This window comes from Pteropus alecto, unplaced genomic scaffold (assembly GCF_000325575.1).
Source record: "Pteropus alecto unplaced genomic scaffold, ASM32557v1 scaffold34, whole genome shotgun sequence".
Classification (NCBI taxonomy): Eukaryota; Metazoa; Chordata; class Mammalia; order Chiroptera; family Pteropodidae; genus Pteropus; species Pteropus alecto.
In genome coordinates this window covers 3,424,988-3,444,346 of record NW_006435763.1, presented here as the reverse complement: position 1 = coordinate 3,444,346, position 19,359 = coordinate 3,424,988, and the positions used below count along the sequence as shown (strand labels likewise).

Here is a 19,359-nt window from a genome sequence, read left to right as displayed (position 1 = left end):
TTCAGGAGAGCTCTGAGGCTGGTTCTCTTTGCAGAGTGTTTCAATAAAATGTTTGTTTAAGCAGCAGCCAGGCGGGGCCCTGGTGGGTTTATTTACTGGTCATTAGCTGCCTGAAGGAGGAGACAGGGAACAATAAACTGAGAAGCTTCAAATTAAAAGTTAGAAATTTTGCCATTGAAGAAATGGATGTGAGGAAATTTCTAAAATCCCAAGGTAAATTAAGCATAAAAAATTTAAAAAAATGGATCCTTTTAATCCAAATTCTACTTATAAGCAACAACCTCCAAAGCTTGGCAGACACTGTTCCCTCTGCTTGGACTACTCTTTGTAGCCACATTTCAGTCTTCTGTGTTGCTGCTGGGTCATCTGTAACACGTGGCCTCTAAACCCTCTGAGGCAGGGAAGGGAGGCACAAAATCGCTTAATGGCCTTGACCTGGAAGTGACACGTGTTCACCCGCTCACAGTCTATTGGTCAGAACTAGTCACATGGTCTCATCCTAACTGTAGAGGAAGCTGGGAAATGTAGAGAAGGACATGAATATTTGTGGAGAATTAATCTCTGCCACCCTTCAAGACTAGGCTGAGTGTCTTTCCTGTGTGTTTTTCAATTATCCAATCACAGAACTTTTCTCTCTCTCTCTCTCTTTTTTTTGGAACTGCCTATTTACTAGCCCACCCAACTCCCAAAACTGTAATCTTAGGAAGAGAAAGGACTAGAACCCATTCTCCATTGCATACCTCGCACCAAGCCCAATACAGCACATGATGTGGGTTCATTAAATAGCTATTGAATATATGAAAACTGAGAACTGAGACCCTTCCAAAAATCTAGCCATTAAAAAAATTATGTAAAATATTATGTAAATGTTTTTATAGAAGTCTCTCTCTCAGAAGGATGAACGTTTCATCTGTAGATCAGATGGCCTTTAATCTCCCAGATGTCAATCAGGTTCTTTGATCTGAGGATATTTAGCCAGGAGCATTTGGAATCTACCCTCCCTTAAACTTGTACACATGGTACATTTAATACCAGGCAGTATTCAAAGCTCCACGGCTTTATTCTAGGTTGCCTATTAATCACAACTTGTTTTATGGTTTCCTGTGACACATACACAAATTAGGGAGAATAAGCTCATGACTTTTTTCTCCCAAACATGATCTATATTTTAAAAATATTATCATTATTTATGTAAAAAGTAATATATGTTTTTAGGGCATGTATTAGGGTGATGCTAGCTGCTATAACAAAAAAATATCATAAATGTCAGTGGTTTATTAAAAAATTTCTAGCCTATATAGCAGCCTCTAGTGGGCATTCTCAGTGGGCAGGTAGCCTATGTGGTGAATTGGGCCAGTGCTGATGTGTTGTGTTTCTCCTTTTTCTAGGGCTCTGGGGTCCTCCACTTCCACTTTGGTTTTCATTCCATTAGCGAATTAGTTATATGGTTCGACCTAGACACAGGCATGCTGGGAAATGCAGTCTATAACTGGACAGCCCCCCCACCCCCCAGCAGCTAATGTCTCAGGGACATGGCTAGCTGCCTCTTCAGCATCCATTAATCACAACAGAAAGCACTTTGACTTTCTTTGGTGGAATTCACTCTCTACCCTTCTCAGCCACGTGACTTAGATGAAGTTGACTCAATTTCTTGCCACAGTGGGTAGGCTCTGCTTGATGTAAGTCAATTAGCAAATCATATACCATGGGCCCCAGTGACTGAGTTAGAGGTGGGTGAATTGTATCATTATAGCCAATGAGAAAAGTGAATCCTCAGGTTTGTGGTGGAGTCAGGAAAAAAAATTATTTTGTATGTGAGTCTGTGGGGTCTGGGACAGCTTCTATCATTTTACTTCCATGAGAGAGCCAACCTGGAACTGTGTGTGTGTGTGTGTGTGTGTGTACGCGTGCAAATGTACATACATGCGTGTGTAAAGCAGAGTGGAAAGGTGATTCAAGACCACTCTTGGAGCCAGAGGATGAAGCCACCATTTGGAAAACAGAGCCCAGAGACAGATAGAAACAGATTCTTGGCATTCGTATGCTTGAGGCTGGATTATACCTTACCTGCAACTCTCCCTGCGTCTTAAACTTTCAGTTATATAAGACAGTAAATTCTCATTATTGTTAAGGTGGTTTGACTTAGGTGCTTTCTTACTTGTGATTGAAAACATATTGACTAATATGGACTATTTTGGTTTAATAAAAATATAGAAAATGTTTGACAAAGTATAAAGGTGGGCAGAGATCATTTTTCAGTGTTTCTGCAGGAGATATTTTATTCATTTTTACATAGTTGAGGTAATGCTGCATATTTAATTTAACCCTCCATCTCCTCCCCTCTTAGCATGATGCTGTAAGCATCTCTCCACGTCATTAAAAACTTACTGTAAGAATTAGTTAAAATGACTTGCTTTACATTCTAGTTTGTTACCTTTGGATAATTTGGGGCATTTAGGTTAGGGTTTTTGTTTCCTTGATATTTCTCTTTAGGATACCTTCCTAGAGGTCAAGTTACTTGATCAAACATAGGAGCATTGTAAAAAACTGGCTGACGATTGCTCACTTGCTTTCAGGAAAAGATAGATCAACGACACTCTCCCTAGCCATGGACTAGCATCATGGCCTGCATTGGCCTCACTGTAGCATGCAAACATCTAAAACATCTTTATTAACATAGCAAGCCAAATGCAGGCCTTCATTTTATTTATTTTATTTTTTTATTATTTTTTAAAATTTATTTATTTATATTTATTTATTTATTTATTTATTGGTGACATTGGTTGGGCCTTTGTTTTAATTTGCTTAATTGCCAAAGACTTTGAAGGTTTTTGTTTGTTTGTTTGTTTTTGTTTTTTTTTTTAACACATGTATCTCATGACCTAGGGTTTAATATACTGCTGAGTCTCTTACATTTGACCAGCTTTAACATTCAGCTGCTAGACCTGGTTCTAAGTGACACAGGCCAGGTTTTCTCAATCTTGGCATGTATGATGTTGAACTAGTGATATACATACATATAGCTAGATAGCCAGAGACCTCTATCTCTACTTACACTGTATATATTTTTAATTGCCCATATATTATAATGTTTTGACATCTTAAAAAAAAAAAACAAACAAACCTTTCTTTCTGACTGTCTCTCCCGGGCTGGCCAATTCTTAGAGACGGTAAACAGCCCAGCACGCCTCCAACATGCAAACTAACCAGTCCAAGCCATACCTTCTCTCTCTGGCCCTCACATCCCAAGGGATGATATTCCTCTGCCCTAGTCTTCCCAGGGCCAGGTACCACCCTGAGAGCCGAAGACCGCAGAAATGATTCAAATGAGCCAATCATAGACTGTTTACGCTGCTTTGCCTTGTTTTTCCTGCAGAAACCACAATAACCAGCATGGCCTTGCTGCTGTCTTCTGCCTCCTGACATCGTCATCCAGCGACCACCGTGACGTTTTCCCCTGTGACCTTGTGTCACCTACGACGACCCCCTCTCTAGAACCTGTGAGTAAAATAAACATTGTTCTTTTACAAACATTTCCTGTTTCTCCCATGGCTGCACCTGACGGGCCATGCTGTGAACACACAGTTCAAATAGTTTTAGGAACTCACTGTGTATCTCTCGTGCTGGCCGAGTCTCTGTGACAACCTTGCCTAATATAACAGGTTTGGAATCTATTTCAGAGACAGGCCACTGTTTTTGCTGGTTTGGCTGATGGTCTGAATGAAGGGATGCAAGAAACCGGTTGATCAAAGAGTGCAGATATGTCCCGCCCACACGATTAGCTCTCACGCATGCCTTTTGAACTTGAAAGAGCAAAGATTTGGCCAGAGTCAGTGCTCAGGCAGCTCACCTTGCATCCTTCTAAATGATTTCATCATACCTTTGACATTTTCCTTCAGGATGAAGTTCACCTCTTCAGACCCTATTTACCGATCGTTCCTTGCAGGGTGGGTACGGTTTCCTGGCCATGCTTCATAACTGGCATTTTAAGTGCAAACCTGTGGGAACTGTGGGCAGAACTCCATGAAGTACAAGTGAGCATTTTTAGTGCCGCTGGCTCCAGCCTCCAAATATCTCTAAAGGAGGCTTCTCATTCCTTTTCCTTGTGGTCCATCATCTTTCTCCTGTGCTTAAAGGGTTAGGGATGGTAGTGGGTGGGCTTTGAGCTCATTAGGGGAGACCTGATGGCTCTAAATCAGAATTTCCATATGGATGACAGGATCACAGGTGATATTTGAAGCCTTTTCAAAGGAGTCTGGCAGCTGCAGCATTGATCTCGGTGGAGAAGACCATTCCTTGTGGGGGATTCATGGAGAGATTGCTCAGCTAACCACACATCCTCCCAGAAATTTCTAGATACAATTGAAAATCCCTGCTCTGTGTGGGCAAAGAGGCATCCCAGGAGTGGAAAACTGGAGCAAATGCCTCTGCTGGGGCCTGGGAGGGGGTCTGCAGTTTCAAATTCTTTTGAACAGGAGAGTGACTGGAGGCTGCAGGCACATGAAGTTTTAAAAAAGAAGCCAGGCTCATTTATAGTCAGTTGGCTCTTGACCCTTTTTCTCTTTTATCAGAGCCTAAGCAAAGAAGGGCGTGGTTTCACTGTGGCTCCTGGCCTGTTCAAGGCTTTCCTTGAAAGTCACGGAAACCAGGGAAGAGCTCTCCCCCATTGTAAAAGCCATCTATGCTCATTAGAACAAAATTCACACAGTACCCACATATATACAGAGGAAAGAGAAAAACCATCCATCCAAACTCCTACTACCCAGAAATCACTGTTAACGTTTTGATAAATCTGTATATTTCTAAATATACATGCACATTCTCTCTCTGTCTCTCTCTGTCTCTCTCTCTCTCTGTCTCTCTCTGTCTCTCTCTCTGTCTTTCTCTCTCTGGCTTTTCTCTCTCTGTCTCACACACACATGCTCTCTCTCACACACACACTCATACACCCACACACACTTCTATGCAAATGAGATCACATCCTGCTTGCTCTCTTATTCTGTAACCTGCTTTTTCACTCAGCATTAAGCCATGGTCCTCTTTCTAGGTCAACACATTTGGAAATATCTCATCAGTTTTAATGGCTACTTAAAATTCCACCGTGTGGCTAAAATGTACAATATTTAACCAGCTCCCTCTTGGTGGACATTTAGGTTGATTTCGATGTTTATTGTGGAGAATGTTGCTCTGAAAATCCCTGTGGTTCCATCTTGATCCACATATATAACTTATTGCTTATTTAAACATCTCTCTCTCTCTCTTTTTAAAGTACTGTACATAATAGTCTTTTGGGAAGGGGATTGGGATGAGACAATAATGTGGAATTTTCTGAGACTTCTGAATCCCCTGGGAGAGTTCTCAGCATGGAAATGAAAACGAGCAGCCAGACCTTACTCAGTGCTGCCCAGACTTCCCTAATTATATGGATCATGAGGGGCGCATGCTAAAAGTCCCCATTCCTGGGCAATCTGTGACCTGTTACATTAGTCTCCTTGGGGGCTAAGTGGGGACCCAGGGACAGAGAGAAGCAGGAGGAAATTCACGAAAATCACCAACTGTATAACTAAGGTTTGGACCCAGTTTAAATACCTGGGAGAGGCACAGGGAGCCAGAACATTACAGTATGGTGAAGTAAGTGTTAAGTACAAGAACAAGATGTATTAGAAGCATCAACAAAGCTCACCAGCTTCTGGAGGTGTGGGAAGGCTTCCTGGAGGAAATCAACTCCAAGTAAATGTTCTCAGCTGTTTTGGAAATGGCCAGGAGTTGGAAACCTGGGGAGAGGGGCTCAGGGAGAATGTCCTGGGAAGAGGGAAAAGCTGTTATAGAGGCCAGGAGGGGAGAAAGTCATGGTCCTTGCCCTCAGTGAGCCCCAAATCTAGACAAACAAAAAACAGGTAAGTTTAAAACACAGGGTTTCATGTGATGACAGTGGAAACCGTGACCCAGACTGGGGAAGTGCTCAGGCTCTGATAAAACTTCTTGAGACCTCAAAGACTCTTGAAGGGCATTCCTTCCCTCTTGCATTTGGGGACCAAAAGGACTTTTCCTGTAACTCAGAAAACAATACACTGGTGTTTGCTTTGGTGCCCAATATCATTGTCCTTAAGGGTCTTTATTTTCATGTGGCCAAGATAGGAAGTAAAGTAATTTACAAGATGGGAGCCAGAACTTGAGCATGTAAACAAAGTCGAGATTGCTTTGCGATGCTGCGTCGCTGTCAATAGAACTGAAATTATGGGAAGAAAACTGGGAGGAAAAGTCATTTTTAAAACTGCAATGCCCTTCAGAGTTGATTTGATGTGAGCTATATCACCGAAAGTTTCTGAGACTTCAAAAATTCCCTCCTCTCCCGTGATGGTTCCTGGAATTTCTATCTCTAGCTTTACTTGTGGTGAAGATCTGAATGTGAATAATTGTTTATATATATTGCAGTATGGTCTAGGTTAGGATTCTCTGAGTATGGTCCATGAACTATGCATTTTAGAACTCTCTGGAAGCTTCTAGAAGGCTTGCAAGCGGGACTGACGTGATGGGGGCAGCCATACACCAGCCAGACAGTACGGCTGGATACAGATGAAATAGCTAAACAATTCTGTTAAGGAAGCCAGCATCTGCTACAGTCTTACTCAACTGCTCCCTTTTCCTCCATTGTTACGTACTGTTGATTCTGCCCCAACAAAACTTTCACGTGACCATCCCCCTCCCGACAGATCTTTTCCCTGCCACTGGCTTATGAGTTCAGACTTTATCATCTCTCATAGGGATGTTGTCATAGTCCTTAACTAGTCCCCCAGCGTTCTGTTTCTAAATCCTCTGCGCTCTTTGGCTGGCCATTAGAATTCTCTAATTGTCTCTTTTAGAGCCTCTCTTAGCTCTAGTGTCATAAAGAATATCCTTTGGCTTTGACTAAATCTTAATGTCTCTCTTTTTTTATTCTGGCTCCAATTCCCCCCTCCACCCCCTTTTTAAATCATGTATACCTTCATGAGACAAGAGCTTTTTAAGACCAAACTCCACTTGTAGATTTTAGGGGCAATTAGGTAAGCAATAATGGATGGGAACACACTGGTAAATTTTAATTATTTTTTATAGCTCAATATTAACTCATATTAATATGAATCCAGGCACTAATTTCCATTTGTGGTTTATTTTCCAGCACCTTCTCTGTGTAGAGCACCAGGATAATTTCTGTAGAGAGATAAGTTAGGTAGTTCTGATTCAAAGGGGCTTGATGATAACTTTTCCTGGGACTTAATATTGTGTTCTGAATTGATAACAACACATCATGGATTTCTCTAGTTCTTGAAAATGTCTGACTAGGATGCCTGAAACCACCTCATTTTTGCCTTTTTTCCTAGTGACTCTTGGGTTCCTGCTCTATAATTGCTATAGTTAAGGAAGAAAGGCATTCAAGAAACTCTTTCTGAAGAGTCAAAAAGGCAACTGAGTTTTCAGTGTGGTCGACTGGTCTTCTCTTTCATTTGTAACAGTTTTCTTTGAGTTTGTTTTAGAGCAACAAGATAAACTTGATTTTTAGTTCTAATAAGGCAAACTTTAAATTATGTTTTTTTAAGGTTTAGGGTGTTTGGTATTTGATAGAGTGATAAAAAAAAATCAAAGGGTCGGGATTCTGGCCCTGCTTTTTGTATGTTCTGTGGCCTTGGGCCATGTATTGAATCTTAAAGGACTCAAGGGTCTGACCTGTAAAAATAGGAGAATGGTCCTAGGTGATGGACAGCAGATAAATTTTAACCTGAGCCCACTGATGGTGCCTGGAGTTCTATGTTGAAAAGAATTTGGAGGCTGAACACCATGATTAATTAGTGATGTCTGTCATGGCTGTAGGAGGGGGTGAAGCAGTAAAAATGCAGTTCTATGCACTTTTCATTCTTTCTATATGACCTTTAAGCTGCTCTTCCAGTCTATAAAAATTTATGGTTCTAAGTCTTACGAAATAATGAAACGCTCAAGTGCCCTGTTACGTGATCTCCAATGTGTTGTTTACTAATTTAAACTTGAAACAAACTTCAATCCACATTCAGCTACCACAGTTTGGAGCAATGAACTGTAGATGATCTTTGGCATTTGGGGGTTCATTCTCTATCTTTCTGTGCTATACAAGCATCTTTTGATATTTGACCAGTTGGTGTCAAAGATACTGGCCTCACGCTTCTTTCTTCATTTTAGTTATTTAGAAGTAATTATTCTCAACATGACAATCACAGGGATGTTTCTTCCAAGTCTTCGTGAGCTTGTAGGTACCTGGAAATGTGCAAAGAGCAAAAGGGACCTTAAGGTGACAAAGTGAAGTGAAATATGAATGGCCAAACCATGAAGCTATAAATGATGCATAGAGTTACAGTAAAGCTCCACTTGTGAGCAGAGGGTGTGGATGCAGATGTCCTCAGAGATCACGCACCTCCTCAAGACCTTGACACCCTGAGAGGTGAAGTAATCCTTCTAAGACCCCGTAGCTAATAATCAGTGACAGAGCTGGGGTTCCTGACTGCCAGAAGAGAAGGCTCTTTCTCCTACACCTTCCAATTTGTCCAAAACATTTAGTAACTGGGAAGATCTTTATCACAAACGTGGGGAGCAAATATGGCTATATTGTTTTATTTTTTAACTTAAAATCATAATGGGGAAGAGCCCCAACATGAGAGATTATCAGGAAGTTCAATACCTATTTTAGAGGCTTCACCCTCACCCTCCATGACCTGGCCGAGAACATTGGAGGCATATATAGTCTAAGGGAGAGGTATTCAGCAGGGAGAGCCTGAAGCCACAATCTGCTACTGCCATTACTGCTCACTGCCACACGGTGTCACTGTGGAACACTGGGCTGCAGTTCGATGGCCAAAGCTGGTCCATGGCTAATTAAGGGCTCCTTGTGGTCCACATGGATTACCTTCCTTAGATGATCTGTTGGTACCAAATCTGGCCGAGGACATGACAACTTAATATTCAATACCTCTGATCTCAAACACAGTGCACTGGTAATGGGTGGCACGGGTGATCTGGGCACCTGTCCCTTACACACTCATGACCCTCATTTTTTTCCCTGGGGACCCATACACCAATGATGGAGCAGCATTTCCTTTTAAAAGTCTCAAAATCAAAAGACACGAATACCCTTCTTTCTCCAACAATAGATGCTGATTACAACTAGACCAGTGTGTTCTCAACAGGGGGTGATTTGCCCTGGACTCCAGGGGACATTTGGCCAGATGCTCAGGCCAGACACTGAAGGTGACTTGCTTGAATCCATCCACTTTGGGTGCCTCCCTCCTGTAGAATCACACCCAGGACCTAGGGTCGGGGCGATGACCTCAAATATCCACCGGGGCCAGGCAGGCGAAGCACACGACAAGGCAGACAGAGTGGGGGTGGGGATGGGGTAGCCGGAGGAGCGGCACAGAGAACTGCAGAGTGCCTGCCCCATCCATCGGGGCGGACCATCTAATTGTTTTCAAGGGAAGCCACACATTATATTCCATTTGAAACAGTCCCCTTTAAAAATATTGACAACTAGTTCAAACTTTTTAGACACTGTGTGTAGGGGAGAAAAAAGGGATAAAAAAGAAAATGTGAGGGTTCCCTAGGACCTTGTCCATTTGCTGCAACACGGTAAGAACTCTCATCTCTGTTGGAAAGCCCATGGCAGCTGTCTTTCCAGTGTCCACCTGTCCTCACTAACCACATACCATTCTGAGACACAGTCAGTTGCTAGTAGGGACGAGAGAGAGATGTTAGGGCAGAGATTTTTGACCAGAATATTAACTTCATTTAACAAACCCTTATATACTGCTTGCTATATCCTAGCCATGTTCTATGCACAAATATTCGCCCTTGTAACAACCCGACTGGGAGCTGCTGCTATTGATTCCGTATTTCAGACGAGTGCACTGGGGCCAGGGAGGCTGCATAATTTGCACTCAGACAGTTAATAAGGGATGCAGCCAGGAGTCAAAGCTTGGTTCCAACAGCCTCTCAGAAGCAAAGCAGAAAAAGCAACCTTTGCTTTCTAGTTCATGCAGAGTTGTTCTTAGAATGGAAGAGCTGGGAAAAGAGAAGGCGAATTAGCCATTCTGATCTGATACTGATGGTAGTTAAAGCTTTGGGAGAGCTTGAAAAGAACCCAGCCATTTCCTTCTGCGTCTCCATCACGGAAAGCACCCCAGGACCCTGTGAAAGCCCAATCCTCGCGTGCCCTGTAATGTGGCTAGATCATCACAGTGGGGCGGGAAGCGGGGGAGATGGCTGCTAAACCCGAAAAACCAAGAGAAATGAGGTGAAGTATTAGTCTCCCTATAAAAGATAATTAGACCCAAAGAGATGATTTTAAAGGCTGCCTTAAAAAAAAAAATAAAGTAAAATGGCAGCCACAGATGAATGCATTTCCAGTCACCAAAAGCGTTCTTCGTAACGTGAGCATCAGAGTGGAGGAGGAGCAAGGGATGAAAGAAGCGTGCATATTAATGCTTCATCCAGAAAGCTCCAAGCTCGGGAGCTCTGGGTGGCAAAGAGGAAGCAGCCACTTCTTTCGGCTCTCCTTGACACAGGTGGCATGGTCAAAATTGCTGAACCTTTCCCAGCAGGTTTGGCCATGGCTCTCAACCCTGCCAGTGGGCATCACTGTAACAGACCGAGGAGGAAACCATGCCAGGTTTTCTAAGTGCAAATGAAGTTTCTGCCAGGCGGATGGGGAATCGGCGAGGGTTTCTGAACATGAGAGGCCTCCAGATGGTTGAAGACTGGCCATAAAGTCTGAGGTCATCAGGTTTTTTCTTGTTCGTGTCTGACTTTTCGTTGGAGGAAATAAAGATGACTCCAACTGGCGGACGATTTTCAGGCATGGTGGGGAGAGGTGGGTTTCGTTCTCTCATGAGTTCGGGCTCTGGGGGTCCCGGGAGGAAACGCCTGTTGGGAAGAAATGCAAGGGGTCGGGGGGAGAGTGGGCTGACCTGGTTGTGTCTCTGACTTTATCGGCACTTGAGCTGGGATCTCGAGCAGATGCTCTGGGGTAGCTGGAGAGGGTCCAGGAAGGTCTTTGGCAAAGGAACTCTGGTCCACATACCCCAAATTTGGGCTGGAAGGAGGAATCCAGAATATGTATTTGGCTGGTCCAGGGCTGGAAAATACTTAGCATGCTTGCTGCCCCTTTCCTGTCTTGCACTCGTGGCAGACATTGCTGATCAATCACAATGGGCTGTCCTGGGAGCCTGGATGTGGCTTCACAGTCCTTTCAACACTGCATCCTAGGAGGCCACTACCTATCGAATGGACGTGGCTTGAGAGACAAACTGTATTGTGTTTCCCCGATGTCCTTCCTAGGACCTCATCCACCTCCTCTTCCAGACTTCTCCACACTGGAAAGAAGCAGCATAACATGTTAGTTGGGGTTCTGGTGTCAGACTCCTGGGATTTGAGACCCAGCTCCACCTCGACTCTGTGTGGACATTTCTGGCATTGCTCATCCACACCAAGCCTCAGCTTCCTTTCTGTGAAATGGGGGCAACACCAGCATCTACTCCATAGGAAACGTGATTACTGTGGGGTGGTGTGTGTGTGTGTGCATGTGTGTGTGTAAAGACAGTGTATCTAGTGCAGTGCCTGGCGAGATGCTCCACAAATGATATTCCTTTGTTTTCCCGCTAAGGAGTCCCACAGGTGAGTTTGGGGGTGGGTGTGGCATTTCTTGGAAGGTAGAAGTGTGAGAGGCAGAATAGGATTGGAAAGAGATGGCCCAATCAGGGGCTAGGTCAGGCAGGGCCTTGCAGGCAGCGTAGGGACTTTTGTCTTTGTCTTAAGACTAAATGGAGCAGGAGATGGGCAGGTTTGGATCCTCAAAGTTTGCCATGCTCCCTGCACTTTTGTTCAAGCCCGTCCCCTTTGCAAGAAGGCTCTTTTTTGGTTTCCTGTCTCAAACGCATCCTGCATCTAGTTAACTCCCGAAGGTCTTGCACATGGCTCTCAGCCATCACCTCTTCAGAGAAGCCTTCCCTGATCTCCCACCCCTTCCTGTTATATGTTCCCAGGGACTTATGTCCTCAGCCTCTATCCACCCCCCAAGCCCCCAAACACACATTTGTAGTTTCACATTTATTTGTGTGGTTATATGACAATGGCTTTGCTCGCCTTTATCTCCCCAGAGCCTAGCATCTTTCTTGATACACGGTAGATGCCTACATGTTATTTACTGAATAAATGGAGGAACATAGATCAGCACCGTGGTTAAGACATGTCTCCCTGGTCCCATGGCAGAGGGGACACTGGGCCACAGTCGGGACAGGGAGAGCAGAGATGCTCTAAACCAAGTGACAAGTCAAGGTGGCCTTGAATGAAGATGGTGACAACACAGATGGAGAAAGTGGATGATTTCAAGAGCTAGGAAGGAAGCTTTGTCTTAGTAAATTATTGGCAGGCATTTTTCTTCATTCTTTTTTTTTTCTGGATTTCACAATCGCCTTCTTGCTTAACAGAAATCTCCAAAGGCGAAGAAGAAGAAGAAGGAAAGTAAACTATAAACGATTTTGCAAACTGGGATGTGGGAGAAGGCTTGTCATCCCTATGCTAATCAGAAGTGGGCAGAGCCCATCTGGTGAGCCCCTTTTCTCTGGGTCCTCAACAAAGGTGGTCACCAGCCTTTGAAACCAGCACATTGCTCTGCCAACTCACAGCTCAAATGCCCAGTAGGAACTGTCTTATGAGCTCAGTGAATTAACTGCCAAGTGAAGAAGAACAGGCTTATTGAAGTCGTTAAAGCCGAAAGTGTGTTTGAACTGTGATGTATCCTGCCGAGCATTTTATGAATATGCAGAATCAAACAGGAACTAGTAGAAGCCAGAGGGAGCAGGCAGAAAGAGATTCTCTTTAAAATCCCAGCCAACAGAGGCACGCCTTCCAACACATTAAAACACTCGATGGACTGTTAAAGATACTTTCAAAAAGAGCTTTCTATTGAGTAATAATACCCTGGAGGACTTTTAATTTTTTTTTTTCTTTGTAGAAAGTTTTCCAGGGGTGACACCAAATGTTCTAAGGCAGGCGTTGTCTCATAGGGCTGGACGGAAGTGGAGAGCAGTTTTCCTGGCGGTGACCCCGATCTGGCTTTCAAAAGGCACTTTCCTCCTTTTCCAACTTATCTGTCTAATCTCCCAGAATCATTTACACTTTTCAGTTTGATGGTCTTCAATTGACAGCGTGGCCCATATGCTTGCTGCTTTTGATGGAAATGGTTCTGCTCGAATCCCTTTATTTAGTTTTAATTTCCTAATTTTAGGTTTGGCTCTGGGTTTTTTAGCCACTTGAGAAAGCGAATGGCTCCCTCTCCTTCTGCATGCCTCAGTGGAATGCTCCCTCCTCCTCCCCGAAGCCCGAAGTTCCTGTGCGGGGTCACCTTGAAGATTTCTCAGTGAAAAGCTGGTGTTGAGCAGACCCTTGTTGCCTGGGAGCTCTTCTGTGTGGCAGCAGATGCTATGATTTTCCTGATTTGATATTAAAGTCTTCTCTCTTCCTTCATTTCCTTGGATAACCGGATCCTTTTCACTGGACATCTTTCCTCTAAATAAAAACCACTCAAGGACGAGTAAAATAATGTACTATATCGGACAAATAATTTGTGCCATTTTCCATTGCCCAAATGCCAGCTAATTAGACCCAAGCCTGTTCTTATCATCATCTTCACAGCTGTTTCCTTTGATAGTTTGAAAAAATGGTACCGATTCTTCACCTCTCCTGAGAGCCATCTCATGTGACTTTGCAGAGGCCTCTTGCTCTGACTCTGGACAGCCATAAGACTTGGTTTGGCCAACGGGATGTTAGCAAATGTGACGCCACTAGAGGCATGAACGTGCTTCATGACTGGGCCTGTCTGCTCTTGCCTCCTGCCATCGTCATGAGAAAGACATTCCCAGGGTAGCCCATTGGTCCTGGGAGAGGATGAGAGACACGTGGAGCAGAGTTGACATTTGGCCGAGACCAGAAAAACCACCCAGCCAAGTAGACACATGAGATAAAAATAATATCTATTGTATCAAGACACTGAGTTTTGGGGCAGTTTGTTATGCAGCATTATTGTAGCAATAGATAATGGCTATATCCTGAGACTTTAACTGAATTAATGATGATTCTGAATATTCCTTTCTGTTGCAGGGGATGTAAATTAAATAGTTGGCTGTATCGGGAGAAAACATGGGTACACCAGCTGGTTTCTCTAGGCTAGATGCCTGAGAGCTTCAACCAAGAAAACTCAGAAATTTAACCCCTGGAAGCTGAGGAAGGTCTTCCTTATTTTCAGCTTTTTTTGACCCTTTATTCTCTTGGTGGAAGAAGGCTTGACTGAGTGGTGATGAATATCTCTGAGAGTCAGCACACAGCCTGCCCGTTGCTTACTTGGCAACTAAATCAAACAAGGTGATTCCAGTTTGCGAAAGCTGATGGCTCTTTGGAGACTGTGCTCAGGAAGGACACTCACTCACTGGTGTGTGAGGTTTACTCCCCAGTCAAGCCTTGTGATATCAAAGTTGCTTTTAATAGTTTATCTTTTTAGGCACACCCATTTTTCTGCAGTGGGAATATTATCTACGTGTCCATGAAAAATTCATTTCCTGATACTTAATTCATAATTGATTTTAAATGGTCCTGAAAAGAACTTTCATTTTATTTTTTAAATTAAAAATAACTTTTTGGAGGGATTGAATTTATTTAGGTTGACCTTCCTCGCCCCTAACATAAAACACAATATGATAGTTACCACATGGGAGGGAACTGGGAGGGGCTGTGTGAAAAAGGTAAAGAGATTAAGAAGTACAAATTGGTAGTTACAAAATGGTCACAGGGATGTAAAGTACAGCATGGGGAATAGAGTTAATAATACTGTAATATCTGTAGATAGTACCAGGTGGGTACTAGCCAAATTGGGGGCATCGCTTTATAAATTATATAAATGCTTAACCACTATGCTGTACACCTAAAACTAATACAAAATAAGATTGAATGTCAACTGTAATAATAATAATATAAAAAAAATATGAAAGAATGGTTGATTTCAATTGGGAGTTAGAGAGTATTATTGCTCATTTTCTGTCCAGAATCCGTATATACATTTTCTGATAAGTGTATCCTGATTTTTCTCTGAGTTCCTATCTCTCCCCCACTTTTAGTCCATTGTGCTTCTGGCACAGTTGACTCTATCACTGTTCCCTCCAGAGGTGCCCATGTGACCAGGCCTGGCCAATCAGATTCTCATATCCTTCAAACCACTAGGGTATTGTCACATGACCCAAGCGAAGCCAATCATGCCCTATGTTCTAATTCTGGGACTTTGGCTTGAATGGTCCGAGAAGAGGCACTGTTTTCCTTTCCTGTTGAACTTGGAGCTCTGAGAATATAAGCCTAGTTTTTCTAGAAGCCGTCTTGTCACTGGGGGAGACTACCTGTCTGCAAATGGAGCCAGCACAGAGGAATGCAGACATTAGAGAAAGAGAGAGACATGGCCCTGATGACATTATTTGAGCTCTGGAGCCAGTGAAAACCAAAGCCAAACTACCCCTGTGACTTATATTTTCATGAGCTAATTTCTCGTTTTGTTTGCACTTTTGAATTGGGATTTCTTTCACCAATAGCCAAAAGGCCTTCATTAACAAGTGGTGTTTGTAGAGCACACCTCCTTTTTGAAAATGAAATAAGAATCCTCTTGGAGATTGAAGAAAGATGGAGCAGGGAATCAAAGCCTCTTTTTAATAGAGAGAAACAGATATTCCGTATAGGTGGAGGGGGAAAAGCAGGGGCTTGCAGGTATTTTGAGAGTGTGTCTGAGTGTTGATGTTGAAAGGGTCGTTTTTCTTGACAAAAGGGACTCTTTCTTTTCGGATGAGAGTTCTGCCATTGCCCGTGCCTCCCTTTTTAGTTTTAACAGCCACAAAATTCTCTTGTTGTGCACTTTGTGGCCAGCACATTTTAGTTCTCTCCAGCTTGGTTTGATGAGCATATATCAAAGGCCCATTTCATGCCAGACCCTGTCAGAGACACTGAGAATACATAGGCATTTCCTTGGAGGAAAACATACTTAATATACAGTTGACCCTTGAAAGATATGGGTTTGAACTGCACATGTCCGCTTATATGTGGATTTTTTCCAATAACTACTGTAAATATATTTTCCTTACGCTTCTCTTAATAACATTTTCTTTTATCTAGCTTACTTTATTGTAAGAATACAGTATATCATACATATAACATACAAAATATGTGTTCATACACTTTATGTTATCGGTAAGTCTTGAGGTCAACAAGAGGCTATTAGTAAAGTTTTTGGAGAGTCAAAAGTTAAATGCAGATTTTTGACTTCACGGGGGTTTGGCACCCTTAACCCCTGCATCGTCATTCAAGGGTCAACTGTATAATTAAAGCACAAGATATTAAGTGGCATGACACCAACAATGAGGAGCTCAAGAAGGCCTATCGAAAGCTGGCCCTGAAATGGGACCCGGATAAATATCTGGATAATGCTGAAGGAGCAGCCGAATGATTTAAATGAATCCAAACAGCATTCGTTTCCTTAAGAGACCTTAAGGAAAGAGCATGGTCTGATAATCACAGAGGGCGCTCTGCTCAGAGGTGGGCTTGAAGAATATCAAGATGGCAGTTCAGATTTGCTTCACCGTTTCACCATTACCAGCCCCTCTGGTTATGGAGGTCATGAAAAGGCTTTCAGATGATGTATTGTGATGTTTTTGAAATGATTGCGAAGGAAGAACTAGAACCTGTGTTAGAAGAGAACGTTGAGGACTTCCCAATTTTTGCAGACTCTTGGGGTGACTATGACACAGAAGTCTGTCCTTTCTACCTTACTGGCAGAGCTTCTGCACTCGAAAGAACTTTGCTTGGGAAGAAGAATATGATACAAGACAAGCTTCCAACCGCTGGGAGAAACGAGCCATGGAGAAGGAAAAAGACTCACGACAGAGCAAGGAAAGAGAAGAATGAGTTTGTTCTTTAGCTGTTAGCTTTTATTCAAAACAAGAGATAAAAGAGTGCAGGCAGGACGAGAGAGGGCGAGGAAAAGCAAAGAGATGAGGCAGCAACAGAAAGTGAAGCAGGCAAAATGGGGGGAGCAGTACAAAGCACAGAGTTGGATGGCAGTGGCTGATCTGTAGAAGGAGCTTGGGGAGATGGAGGCGTGTGTGAGAAGGAGTTTGGAGAGGGAGCAGATGAAGATGAAATAGGAGAACATGAGCTCAGAGATGGGCAGGACGTTAAAGAGAGTGCTGACACCAAGGATGCAGAGGTTTCTGATGGCCCGTACTATCCATGTGATGAATTCAAGATGGAAAAGGCCATGAGGAATCATGAAAAATCAAAGAAGAATTGAGAGGTGATTGCCTTGTTAAAAAGGCAGTTGGAAGGGGAGGAAGAAAAATTTTCAGGATCTCAGGTGGATAAAAATGCGTCGAATGCCATTTCTGAGGAAGAAATTGAGGATGCACCAAAATAAAAGATTTCTAAAAAACAGAAGAAAAAGAATCAGAAACCAGCACACAGTCATGATAATTTCAATAGAAGTGGAGCTGGAGAAGGAGTGAAGGTTGATCCAGAAGATACCAACTTAAATCAAGACAGAGCCCAAGAATTGGAAGATAGTCCCCAAGAAAATGTTAGTGTCACAAAGACTGTTGAACTGCGTGATGACCCAAAAAGTGAAGCTGAAAGTATTCCTAAACCCAAAGGAAGAAAAAGCAAAGATACAATCTGTCAAAGTACCTGCCAAACCACAGACAATGAGTGATCTTTTCAGCTGTGTCACCTGCCATAGTGAATTTCCATCCCGGAATACACTTTGACTGTCTAAAGGCCACAGGTCATGCAAGAGCACCTTCATCATCTTTCAATTGTGTGACAAGTCATCGAAGCAAGGAAGAGAAACGTAAAAACAGACATTCTGTTAATGGCTTTTCTTTCTGATTGTCTCTAGATTTCGAAACCAAAAACTGAACTGAAATCATCTAAAGAGTTAAAGTTTCAGAGATCTGCAATTTATTGCATTGTGGAAGACGATTTTTTATATTATAAAAACATTTTTTTTGTTTAATATACATTTTAAAACATTTCATTAGTGATTGAATTCTACATTTGTCATCTGAATTGACTTGAAATCTCAAAAACAGGTAAGTATTGTAAAGTATGTATTCTGAAGCCTTAACACTCAATATGACTGTATCTGGAGATAGAATCTCAAGGAGGTAGTTAGGGTTGAATGATATCCTAAGGAGGGGCCCGAATCCAAGAGGACAGGTGTCTTCATAAGAGGAGGAAGAGTCACGAAAGATCTCTCACTATGCACACACAGAGGGAAGGCCACGTGAGGACACAGTGAGAAGGCAGCTGTCTGCAAGGCAGAACGAGAGCTCTCACAAGAACCAAACCCTGCCAGAGCTGATCTGGGACTTCCAGCCCCCAAAACCGTGAGAAGTAAATATCCGTTGTTTAGGTCACGTAGTCTGTGCTATTTTGTTATGGCAGCCTCCGTTAATACAATACCTATTCCTTAATTTCCTGGCCCCATTTCCTTATTATTTATGAATTCATCCTTATTTTATTAGATATAATTTAGCTTTATTGAGATATAGTATCATGTAAGTTTAAGGTGGACAACATAAGATACACATATATATTGTGAAATGATTACCATGATGAGATTGGTTAGCACATCCATCTCCTCACTAGTTACCATTTTTATTTTTTTGTAGTGAGAAATTTTCAGATTTACTTTCTTAGAAATTTCAAGGATACAATACAGTATTGTTAACTACAGTCACCATGCTGTACATTAGATCTCCAGCACTTATTTATCTTATAACTGAAAACCGGTACCTTTTGACCGAAATTTCCCTATTTCCCCCACTCCCATCCTCTGGCAACCACCAATCTACTTTCCGTTTCTATGAGTCCGTTTTTTCCGATTCCACATGTAAGCGATATCATATAGTATTTACCCTTCTCTGACTTATTTCACTCAGTATAATGCCTTCAAGTTTCATCAGTGTTGTTGCAAATATCAGGATTTCCTTACTTTTAATTTTTATGGCTGAATAACATTCCATTATGTATATCTATAAAAATTTATATCCACAAATATCTATATCTATATCTATAAATATCTATCTATCTATCTATCTATCTATCTATCTATCTATCTATCTATATCTATCACATTTTCTTTATCCATTCATCCATCAATGAACATTTGAGTTGTGCCCATGCCTTGACTATTGTAAATAATGCTGCAGTAAACAGGAGGGTGCAGATAACTCTTTGAGACAGTGATTTAATTTTATTTGGATATATACTGAAAGG

General features: G+C 42.4%; 1 pseudogene; it reads left to right on the top strand.

The window, feature by feature from the left end:
* LOC102891453 overlaps positions 1-17,967 on the top strand; it is a 49,632-nt pseudogene extending 31,665 nt beyond the window's left edge.
* Positions 17,968-19,359: the final 1,392 nt, after the last annotated feature.